Below are 13,360 nucleotides of genomic sequence, written 5' to 3' on the forward strand. Positions count from 1 at the left end.
GTGCTTGTGTGATTTTCTTTCTTGTAAGTCATGATGAGAGTCACCATCAACACATGGAGTAAGAAGAGGGGAAACTGCTCTAGATCCACCTATTCTTTGGGTTTTGCCTGCGGTCGTATGCGCTACCACAATTCTTGCAATTTCAGGATCTTTCATTTTGGTTATTCAGTTTCCAGCAACCTCCCTAAGTTATTGAAACGACCAAAAGATTGATGTCTTCTCCCAAGTACAGGAGTGTCGAAGTAATAAATAACCCGGCAAGATCGGGGTCGAACCACAGAGAGGTTAATTGTACAAATTATAAATAACAATAATACAACAATAACAACAACAACAATAATAATAATAATAATAATAATACTCAGTACGTGGCGTTGTTATACCTGAGAATGATCTAAAAGATTTGGGTCACAGGTTTCAGCCTAAATACTGAGTTTATGAAAAGATGAAAGAGATATATTATATAATATAAACAGAATGTAAATAATAACAACAACAATAACAACAACAATAACAACAACAATAAAAAGAGGAGGAAAAAATTAATGAGAGCTTTGAGATGGAAGATTAATGTAAGGATTAAACAATGATAAAAATAAATGTCAAGGTTAGAGAATCCACCAATGGTATTTCAAACAAGTATAGTATAAACTCTTATTACTCAATTTGGAAACCACACACGAGGGAGGTTCCAATTAGATGATTTGTCATTAATAGCTCATTATAAATTATTAACATGATCATATTAATTATCTCATTTACATAACACCAAACTTTTAAATATTATCAGGAATTCATGATGTTAATTGATGTTAACAACAAATCAAGTTCCTTTCATAGCCCAGGTGTAGGTAATACCATACGGTTGGGCTATGAGAGTGCCAAGCATTTGTTGTGCCAAGCATTTATTGTGTCAAGCATTTAACACAAATTTGTATTATACAACACAAATCTAGATTAACCATTTAACAAGCAAGGTATTAAGAATTAGTAAGATAAAAAGATAAGACATGTTAATATTAAACATTAAAGGTCTTGTTGGGTTTATACCATACTTGTTCTTACACCATTAGTGTAACCTTTTCACCTTGACATAATAAACTTAGCTAAACATAATGAAGAAGAGAAACATAAATAAATAAAACAAGAACATAAATAAGATACAAGTTAACTAAGAAAAGGAAAGGAAATGAAAAGCATAAACAAGATATTAATGAAAGCAAAACTTAAGAATTACAAAAAATATAAAGAGAGAAATAAAAGCATGAACTTGATTAAACAACCAAGCCAGCCAAATGCATGCAAATGCCTCCTTTTATAGGCCAAAATTCAGAATTATTGATTTGATGACTAATTGTTGAGTGGGTGGCCAACTTTTGACTTGGTGAAAATCTTTATCTTCTTGTCTGAATAAAACAAAAATGATACCATCCGAACTGGGTCCACTAGAAAACATGAAAGTTGTAGGAAATTGACTCAGCTTTCCAGGAAAAAAAATGGAGGTCATTTGGACTCCTAAAACTTTAGATATGGGCCAAACACTGAACAATGTTCGGGCTGCAGGACAGATTCGGACTTCTCCATTGTTGCTATAATTTGGACTTGAAAACGACCTTCTTAGATCTTGATGAAAACATGAAAGTTGTAGGCCTATGTCTTACTGAATCTGTGTAAATATTTGAGGTCATTTGGACATCTAGAACTCGAGATATGACCCAATTACCGAACAGTGTTCCAGTTTGAACTGCACCAACATCTCTTTTCTAAGTTTCACCCTCTCTTTATCTTCACAAATTTCAGTAGTTGAATTCATCAATCAATCCTTTGATTTATGTGATATGCCTGCATTTAAGATGAACATTTACCATATATTAGGGCATTTTATAGTATTAGACTTGTTATTATAAAATATGCTTTAGTTAAGGAGTTATTGATACTTTAAGTGCAAAATGATGATTTAAAACCTTGATAAATATGTACTTTTAAGTACTAATCAACTATCCTTAACATTCGGTTCTTTAGTCTTGAACTGCTTCCTATAGCAGTGGTAAGGTACACTGTCAGTAAAAGAAAAAAGAAGAAGACGTTATGCATCTTATGGATTAGTCCTCTTACCCTTGGGCCCTATCATTGTATGTACTAACATGCCACCAATCACAAACCTCTATAGATGAGTACACTTGACATAACACCAGAGAATAATCCACCATAACTAGAAATCACAACCTCATCTTTTCCTCTTCACTGCTAACAATTACTCGAGTTGATTAAAACAAATAAAAAAGAAGAATGAATAAAAAAAATAAACAAAAGAAGAAAAAAGGAAAATAAAACCAATTGGTTGTGTGATTTTTTTCGTTGTAGGCACGGTGAGAGTCACCACCGACAAAGGAGGTAAGAAGAGGGGAAACCGCTCTAGATTTACCCCATTCTTTAGGTTTTGCCTGGGGCCACACGTGAACTCATGCACCACTAGTGGCAGTGGTGCATATAAGACACTTGCCACCATTGTTTTTGCAATTTTAGGATCTTCCGGTTTGGTTACTAAGTTTCCAGCAACCTACCCAAGCTATCCTCAACCTTCAGAAGGTTCGTTATGGGATTCAAATGACTTTTTTATGATTTGTGTTTAATTACAATGTTGTGTAAATATTTGTAATTGAATGGGTGTGTAGGTTAATTAATAAAAAAAAAATGAGTGTGTGTGTTTGTATTTTCTTATATGTTTTTTTTTTATTTTAAAACCAAAAAGACAAAAAGAATTAAACATTTTAATTATATATGACTAAGTTTCTAAAAAATACAAAAATCATATCTTGTTTAAAAAGTAAAACACATGGTATGTTTTATTTTTTTTTTAGCATGCATTTTGAATCTAAAAATCATATTATTGAATCCATGCAAATTTAGCTAATATTTCAATAACCGATAAAATTTTAATTCATGAGAATTAATGATCAATATTCTGGTATAAAATGATTAGGGTGATCATTTTCGGTTTGGTTTTTATTAAAAAAAAAAAAATCGGTTTAAACCGATCGGTTTTGAATTCGGCTTGGTTTTTTTCGGTTTTGGCTTGGTTTTTTTTTTCAATTTTGGTTCATTTTGGTTTTTTTGGTTTCAGGCTTATAAAACAGAAATGGAAACTGAACCAGTCAGTTTTTTAAAAATTTTAAGCGGTTTGATCATTTTTTTTTACGGTTCGGTTTTTTTGGTTATTTTGTTTTCCGATTTTTTCAATTGTTTGGTTTTTTTGCTCACCATTATAAATGATGGATCTATAAGTGAGGCTGCTATTTAAATATTAAGAGTTGACTAGAAAAGTCTTGAAGTTATTCTAAATACTCACCAATTTTAATTGGAAGTATTTTTTTACCATAACACACGAGTTGTGAAAAACCTTCCACCTTCCAAGATAAATGAACCTTGTCAGGGCACCTATATGGATCATCTTCTTCAAAATAACAAATTTATTAATAGGAATAAATCTTCATCCTAAGCCATAGACAGATTACCGGTTAAGAACCCATCAAAACTTTTAAACCACATTCAAGCCACACAATGCAGCTTACCTCAAGTAGGGTGCATTAGGGGTGCTAATACTTTTATGAACCATAATTAGTCTCTTACCCTTATAATTTCTGATAAAACCAATACATATGGGTTTCCTAGAAACCCTAAACTAAAAAACTAGGTGGCGACTCCCACAAACTCTTAACGTCGTGCATTCACATGCGATAAAATAACAACCCCACTAGGGATGGTATTGTTTTTACAGTATTAGACTAAGCTTTGTGTTTTTTTTTTTATGGTTTATTTGTTTTCATATGTTCACATTTTTACATTTAAATTATTTTATTTTATTTTATTTACACTTCAGCACATTTTATCATGTTCATGCATATATGTTCTCATGCATCATTAATTTATTTGAGATATATTGCTCTGTGATGCGCACATGGAAACTTCAGGTTAGGTAGGGGAGTAGTGGCTTACCCTATGATTTCAAGTCAGGGTTCAAGATTGTGAAACCATTTGCCTCTTTGTCGAGTGCTTGAACTGGTAGTGATTAGTATATTTGTCAGCCTATTACCTACTGAGCCCCCATATTACCTTTATAAGGGTGATCGCTTGGACAACAAGAGAATATTTTTAGACACCAAGTAGTAAACCTACCCCTTGTCTCACATAAAAGGATTAGAACTTGTTTTTAGAGTGTATGCTCCTTACACATTGTTTTGCATCAAGGCAAGCCCTTTTTGAAACATCTTGAGTTCAGGACTTATATGTAACACAATGGCCATCACTCAGGAAATTTTCGTTGTAAAGTTTGGGCAATAATCAAAATTATTGTTCATCATGCAAGAGTTACGACCATATGTCACCCTTTGAAGGGTGAATTCATCATATAAATACATACTCATACATTTAGCAGGCATTGAAATGTAGGTTCCCTACTAAGGTGTATTAAATCTGATTGAGAGACAAGATGAAAAACAATAAGAGAGCTCATCTTAAAGCATATTATTATAATGAGTTAGAGTTTGTAAAAAATGAAGCTGCTTGGATAACCAATCTACTTGAACAATTTTTAAAAGCCAAGAATAGGGAGGGAATGGTTGCATAACCTCCTATAAAAGCACCAATAGCCTATGTCCCTTATACATCTCAGAACTTAGGGGCAAACTCAATAAATGGGTAGCATTTTATCCCCTTTGCCTCTATTCAGCCAACTAAACTCCAAGTCACTATGGATTTAACAATGGAAGAACCTTTTGACGATAGGTTTGCCGATCTCATAAACCATGATATAGGCTGGTTTAGAAGAGAGATTGAGAGTAGTTGAAGGAAATAATACAACTAACCTTGTATTAGCAGCTAAAGTTTATTTAGTTTCAAACATTGTGGTTCCAAATAAGTTTAGAGATTCGTACTTTTTCAAGTATACTAGACTAGCTCAAACACCTATCTCCAGTCATACCAAAACAAAATGGTTTAAGGGATCCAAATGATAAAATACTAATCTATTTATTTCAAGATGGTCTTACAGAGTCTGCCTTGAACTGGTATATGAGACTGAATAATACCAAGATTAATAGGTGGAAGGATCTGATAGATGCTTTTTTAAAGTAGTATAAATTCAATTTAAAAATTGCTTTTAACATAACCAGCTTTATGGCAATGGAGAAGGGAAACCACGAGTCTGTAAAGACATATATGCAAAGATGGTGAGATAAGGCAACACGTGTCCAACCTCTACTAATAGAAACAGAAATAGTGATGTTGTTCGCCAACACCTTCCAATCCCTTTATTATAAACATGTGATGAGAAGCTCAACTCAACATTTCTATACAACCATGAGGATTGCTGAAAGAATTGAACAAGCTATCAAAATAAAATAAAATAAAAATAAAGGTCCTACCATGGGTTCCAAAATAATGACGAGAGATGAATCAGAAGATGGCTCTTAGATGAAAAATCTTAGTTGTGTGATATAGCCAGGTCTTGTTATGGCATCAAAATGCCTTTTGTCAAATATTGACATACATTTACCACTAGAGTTAGTCTACCAGCATCTATTAGACTTTGAACTTGTTGCCCTGACTCTAATAAATCCAATACAACCATTGTTTTTTAGGTGGTATAATCCAGACATGACATGTGAATATCATGACGAGGTTCTGGGCCATTAGATTGAATATTATAAAAATTTCAAGTATCACGTTCAAAAGTTGGTGAGCAAGAGACAAATTGAGTTTGTAAAGAATTGTGGTACGTATCACATAGTCACCCTTATCTTCAGCAATGATTAGTAGCTTATAAAATGCTAACAAGGCATAAATAATATGCAGCTACCTAGAGAATGAGCATTGTATTTTGCTTCAATATGCTTTCATATATTGTGAGTGCATCATGTACTTTCAATGAATTATTCTTTGTTCTTCGTCTTATTATTATCTTGAAATAAAGATATGTATTTTTTCAAATGGTATTTTGACAAAATATTTTGATCAAATTCTAACATGTGAAATTAAGGCTAATCAATCCTGAAAGATTAAAAGTGTTTCGATTGCAGAAATGACTTGACATTTGTTAAAATAACATGACAAACAATATGGGATGACCAAACAAATTTTAAGCTCACATACAAAATTGAACCACACATCATGGAGCTAAGTTTTAGCAGTATGCAAAATGACTTGTAATGGATTTGGTAGTTATAAACCCACAAATCATGGTTCCTTGCAAGTCCAAATCATTATGCTGGATGAGGTCAAAATTTATTGGTTCTAACCGACCTTGTTTGAAATGAGAAAAGGCTCATCTTTGTTTATTCCTTTCACAATTCTTAAAAAATTATATCCTTTGCAATCTCATTTTGAGCTTGGTGGATTATTTCATTCAAAAAAAAAAATTCTAACCAAGATCACATCCCACACTGAGGGGCAAAAAAATATATGCAAATTGCAGAAATACATATATGGATCTATGAAAGTCCAAAACCTAACACTAGGGGGCATTATCATAAAAAGAAAGGACAAGATAGAGGAAGCAAAAAAAAAAAGGAAAGAAAAAAGAAAATAATGGTTAGATGGCGTTTTAAGACTAAGGAAAAAATCATGAAGCAAAACTCTTAATTAAGAAAGAGAGTTTATCCAAACAAAGTCCATGAGATGAATTCACAAGAGAAAAAAGGTAAAAGAAAAGTGATCCTAGGTCTCTGAAACCTTCAAACACCTTTTGAGCCTATGAATTTCCCTTTCTTTTATAACTATGAATCATAACCTATATTATATGCTTTTAAAAGCCCTTTTTTTAATCAAGCAAGTAATTTGAACTGATAAATGGCATTCTCAAATACACGAAGAGATTTTCCATAAGGGTCGTGGTTTTACGAACTAAATTACTAGTTATTATGCATGCTGATAAAATAGGTGCTTAAAAGAGATAATCTTTCTTGATAGAGCTTCGAGTTTTGACTCAAGCCTCCTATTTTTTAAAATCCATAAAAGGTCACTTTGTTACGTGCATCAAATGACATACCCAAAATGAAACATAAAAAATTTACATAAAGAACCATTGAAAAACTATATTAATCTTCTAACAGGTCCATTTATGTTTTCAAAATACAAGACAATCAAAGAAATGCATATATTGAATGTCGAGTGTTGGGTCTTTGAATAAAAAAGCTTAATTTTCAAAATACTTTCAAAAACTGACATCTCTGTAATTTTATTTCAACAAGTAAACTTGAATAAACATGATCTTTGAAATGTGCGAGTTGATTCCAGAACAAAAAAAATCTTGAACAAAAGACCATGAATCTAGTTCGCAAAATGCTTGACAAAAATGATATTGACATTTCTTGATTATCCTTGAAAAGTTTAGCAGCCAAGGGAAATACAATAGACCCTAGGAAAGAAAACAAACAATATTCAAATTACTAGACAGGAAAATTCAAATGATGAATTAGTGAAATCTATTAAAGCTAAGGCAATGAGAAATGTCTTTTAATGATTGTTTTTACCTATTTTTGGGTTCCCACACAAAAAGAAAAAAATACAAAAAATATATATCAAAAAAATATTCAGAAGAAATCCAAAAAATAATAGGAGCGAGAAAATGATGTTGAAATGCCTATAAAATGGCTAAAAATTGGTTGAGGAGGTTCAAAAATACAAGAATTGAAATTTGACAGTATATTTTTGACTGATAAGAGTCATGTTGATAAGGAAAATTCAATTTAAGAAAGAAAAGTCCAAAATCATATGTTTATGAACTCAATTAAATTTTATCTAAGGTTTAATTGAATTTATAAAGGGTTTGATTGCAAGAAAAATTAATTTTTAAGTCAATTTATCTTTTATTGGAAGAAATTAAAGTTCTAGGGTCCAATTATAATTATGAATAGTTGATTTGGTCAAATCAGGGGCTTAATTGCATAATTATTGAAGTTTGATAGGCAATTAGGGACTTGATTGAAACAATCTGAAACCAAGAACCAAACTAGAAAGGGCGCATAAATAAAGGAGTTAAAATTGACCAAGTCAGAGACTAAATTGAAGAAATTAGAAGTTTATTGATCAATTGAGGGTTAAATTGCATGAATCAAAGACCAAAGGTTGTCTTGTAAATGAAGCTGAAATCAATGGATCCAATTAGAATTTACCCAAGGATTTGATTACAAGATTTCATAAACTGAGTGACCAAACTGAAAAAGGCCATTTCGCATCCCAAAACGACGTCGTTTAAAGGACTTTGTTTATCATCTTCTTCATTGCACTAGGGAACCGTTTCAGCGGGAAGAAGAAGAGATAATTAGCCCCCGCTGCCCACAATGCAATACATTACTAAAATGTATGGCATTCATTTGGCTATAAAATCAGATAAAGAATCATCACCCCATGCTTGCTAACGTCCCCAAAACAATCATCGATCGTTACCCTTACTTCAGCCATAACTATCCTGGTGGCTTTATTATCAGAAAATGCATGCATTTCTCTGGATATAAAAACTAAAGAAGAGAAGGAGGGACAGAGAGAACAAAGAAGAACAAAAAAACATAGAATGAAAACAGATGGAGGAAAGGGAAACCAAAACAAAATGAAGGAGACAAAAAATAAAGAAAGGAGGAGAGATTTGAGAAAGGAGACAAGGGAGGTTTAAAGACGAACGAAAAAACGGATGGGGAGTTGTTTTGAGAATTGAGGGGCACGATTATAGCAGAAGGGAAAAGAAGGGAAAGAAAAACAGAGAGGAACAAAGACAGAGAAGGGAGAAAACAGAAAAGAATAGAGAGGAAGGAAAAAAAATGAAAGAGAAATGAGAGATCAGAAAGAGAGAGAATGAAGGATAGGAAGTGAAAAAGAGAGGAACAAGCCGAAGCAGACGGGGAGGAGGAAAAGCAAAGGATGGTTCCTTTACACAGGGAAGAAGAAGAAAAAGAAACTGCAGCAGCGCCGCCTAGAACCACCGACACCAACACCAACGAGCACCATTACAAGCCTCCACAGCAGCCACTGCAGGTTAATTCCCCCGCCTCTCTCTTTTGCCTTCTTCTCCTTCACTGCTTGACCTCCACTATTCACGTTGCATGTGAACAGTGGAGAGTCTCTCCACTATTTTCTTTCTGTTTTATACGCCGGACAGTACCGGCCCAACCCAAAATGACAACGCCAAGTCCGACGCAGTCATAAAAAAAAAACTTTCAAAAAAATATTTTTGAAAAATTTATAATTTTTCCATGTATTTTTCTACTGAATTTTGCTTAATATTGGTTTTTATTTTATACCGTAAAGATATAAATCCGATATTAAAATACCCGGTTTTTATCAAAAAAATATTTTTGTTTCATGCATACGCCAAGTCTCTCAAAAAAAATATTAAAAAATCATATTATATTTTCATACAATAAAGAAAATTTCAAAAATATATATTAGCATGTATTTTGGCTTTAATAACTAGTTTATTAAAGCCACGAGAACTAGGGCAATATTTTAAAATTTTCAAAAAAAATTAATTTGTTTTCTTTTAGTATCTAGGGTTACGACCTTATACATAAAATGTATTCCGGATATTACATTATTTTGTTGACATTAGAACGGTTAGGTTTTATCTGATAGGATAATGATCTCCTTACCGATGAGGACTTTTCTTAAACCATAGACGGACCAACAACTAGAAAACACGACAAGACCTTAAATTGTTTTTAGACAATAAAACAATGCAGCTTACCTTAGGTAGGGCGCATTTGGGGTGCTAATACCTTTCCTTTACGCAACCAGTCCCCGTTCCCGATCTTTAAGACCCTAGTTATAACCCAATTTTTGACCATTTTATTTTATTATTATGGATTTAAGCTTAATTCCTTAATTGGACTTTGGATTTAATTAAATTAATGAAATCCTTAATTGAAGGAATATCAAAGGTTAAAGATTAAAATCCAAGGATTAGGGAACTTCAGTGACCTGTCATTCCCATTTTTTAGAAGTTGTTCAAAGTAATGGCTTTGAAGCCGTTTCAAATGGTTGGTATTCTCTGGCTATAAAGCCAGAGAAGATTACAGAGATGAAATACAGAGTCAAGAATACCCAGAGCAAAAACAGAGACTTTGATCAGTGTTTCTAGCACTGCCTTGGTCTCAAATAAAAAGAGAAGGCGCACGCATTGGATCAGTTTCGGTCAATTATAACCTTAACCACAAGTAAGTTTTCTTCATTCTTCCCCGCTTTGCATTATCCTTTGACTTGAAATTAATTAGCTTTCCCCAAGTGTGATCACTGGCTGGCATAAAAAAAATAGAAAAAATAAAAAAGATAAAAAGCAAAAAATAAAAAAATAGGTGCATTCATAAAAAATAAATTTATTTTTATTTATTTATTCATAGAGTAGATCTAACGTAGCTACGAATTTTTACAATGCCAGAGTTGGAATTATTCGATCGAATATTCACTGACGCCAGATCAGGAATATTATAAACAAATCATCATAGCATAAACTAATAAACATTTAGCAATTTAAGACAAAACCAGCAATGCAGTCTGCCTTAGGCAGAACGTTTAAGGGGTGATTAATATCTGTAGAGCCATAGAATCTCTGTTGACCATTAGAGTTCCTAGTGACCATAATACTAGGTGGCGACTCCTCAAACGAGACATTTAAAAGAACCGGATGCCAGAAATCTGTTCTTTTTTCCATAATTCAAGAGAATAATGGCGACTTCCATTCTAATTTTTCACTGATAAAAAACAAGAATTTCTTGTCTCCCCATCTTTACCAGAAGATAAGATAAAACATAAGGGTGGATGTTTTTTCACTGTGACACCGCACACGTGCAACAATGATAGATAGAATAATAAGCCTAACTAGATCAGCTAAAGGCAATATTGCTCAATGATAGCTTATGATTTAATGAGCTTTAGCAGTAGTTGAGAGTAACACCACACTTGGAGACATAATCAAACTTGATAAACAATAAGATTAGTAATCGTCGTGGACAATCTAGGATGGGCACTGCACTTACATTTGATTGGAGGACTGGCATATGATGAACTCAAATGAGCTAGTGAATAAAAATAACTGAGAAGGCTTTGGATAGAAAACAAATTCAACCTATGACAATAGAGCATCAAAGAAGGGGGCCTACATTTCAAACTAGTAAAGATGTATACATGTCATCTAACCCCAAATCATTGCATATATGTTTTTAAATTTTTTAGGAAGATCCTCATTCAAATCCAACAAGATTTTGATAAATCAGAGTTAACAAATAAAACATCCTTAAGCTATGATAGTAAGGAATCCAAGTTCAAGCCCTAAAATCGAGAAAAATCAGTTAGACCCTGCAATCAAGAAAGAAAGAGAGAATAACCCTACTATTAGAAAATTCTCAAGAAAAGAATAAGACCAACCCTACCATTAGGAAAAGTCTTCAAGTCAACCCTAAAATCAGGAAGCACCAAGTTTTCAAACCCTATGATCACGAAATTTTAGGTCAACTCTGCAATGAGAAAACACCAAGAAATTTAAACCCTGCAATCAGGAAAGAAAGTGAGAGGAACTCTATTATTTGGAAATTCTCAAAGAAGAAGATCAACCCTGTCATCAGAAAGAATCTTCAAGTCAACACTTTAATTATAAAGCACCAAATTCAAATCCTGTTATGGGGAAGTATCAGGTGAACCTTACAATTAGAAAGCACCAAGTTCAAACCCCACAATCGAGAAATTTTAGGTCAACCCTATGATCAGGAAACACCAAGAAATTCAACCTTGCAATCAAGAAGAAAAGTGAGAAGAACTCTACTATTGGGAAATTTTCAAGAAAAGAAGAAGATCAACTCTATCATCAAGAAAAATCTTCTGGTTAGCTTTGTAATTAAAAAGCACCAAGCTTTCAAACCCAACAATCAGGAAATTTCATGTCAATCTTGCAATCAAGAAATACCAAGAAATTCAACCCTACATTAAAAAAGAAAACTGAGAATAACCTTATTATTAGGAAATTCTCAAGAAAAGAAGAAGACCAGCCTTGTCATCATGAAGAATCTTCAAGAACCACCAAGTTTTTTCAAAACTCTACGATCAGAAAGTAACAAATATTTTAGTTCTAGTTAAACAAAATCACCAAATGAGATTTCAAATTGACCAAGCTGAAGAAAAATACCAAGGTTCTGGTTAAAAGGGGTCTCTAGATTGAGATTTTAGGTTAACCCAACTGAAGGCAATATTTTGGTTATGGTTAAAAGAGATTGCCAGATAGGATCTCAGGTTGACCAAGCTAAAGACAGAGATCAAGGTTCTGGTTAAAGGGGGTTTATTGATTGAGATTTCAGGTTAACCAAACTGAAGATAACATTTCAGTTCTGCTTAAAGGGGATTTCAGAATAACCAAGTTATACACAGTTTGATCATAGTTCTGGTTGAAGGGGATTGCTGCGAAAACAGGGTTTTAGGTCTACCGAACTAAAAGTTTTAAGAAGATTAGTTTTGGAAGAACAATTTGTTTATTTTTACAAACTTACTACACCAAGTACTCAACAAGTCTTCACTTTATAAGTATTATAAAGAGAGGTTATTTATCACTACCTAATTTTTTATTCTACTTTTGAAAAAATAACTAAAAATAGCGAAAGATAACAAAAACCCATAAAATATGTTCTTAATGTATTTGCATCATTTTTAGCATCTTTTCCAAAAAAAAAAAAAAAAAGAAATATGTATTTAATTTTTAGTGATCTAAGTATAATTATAAAGGGAGATGATCAGTTTGAAAATTGAAAACCCTCTCACCAAGCAACCCTTTTTTTTAATCATATGGTCTACAATCATTCTCTTAATCCAATGATCTATTTTTCTTTGCTTTGTCTCTAAGTTATCAAATAAGTTGTTAAGATTTGTTCTTGAAATCTAATTGTTGATCTTGATTTGCTTTGCCTTAATCCAATCGATGATTTTTTTATGATTTATGTTTAATTACAATATTGTATAAATATTTGTTATTGGATGGATGTGTCAGTTAATTAGTAAAAAAAATGGTTGTGTTTGTATTTTCTTATATGTTTTTTAATGTTTAAAACCAAAAAGACAAAAAAAAAAAATTAAATGTTTCATACAATGAAGTTTCTCACAAATACATAATCATATCTTGTTTAAAATATAAAATATACTATATGTTTTATTTTTTTAGCATGCATCTTGGATCTAATAATCAGTTTATTAAATCCATGAGAATTAAGTTAATATTTCAATAACCAGTAAAATTCTATTTCATGAAAATTAATAATTAATATTTTAGTATAAATATTGAACCTATAATTAAAATTAAAATTTAAATATTAAAAATTAATTAAAAAATTTT

The sequence above is a fragment of the Populus alba genome, chromosome 1, assembly GCF_005239225.2.
Source record: "Populus alba chromosome 1, ASM523922v2, whole genome shotgun sequence".
NCBI lineage: Eukaryota > Viridiplantae > Streptophyta > Magnoliopsida > Malpighiales > Salicaceae > Populus > Populus alba.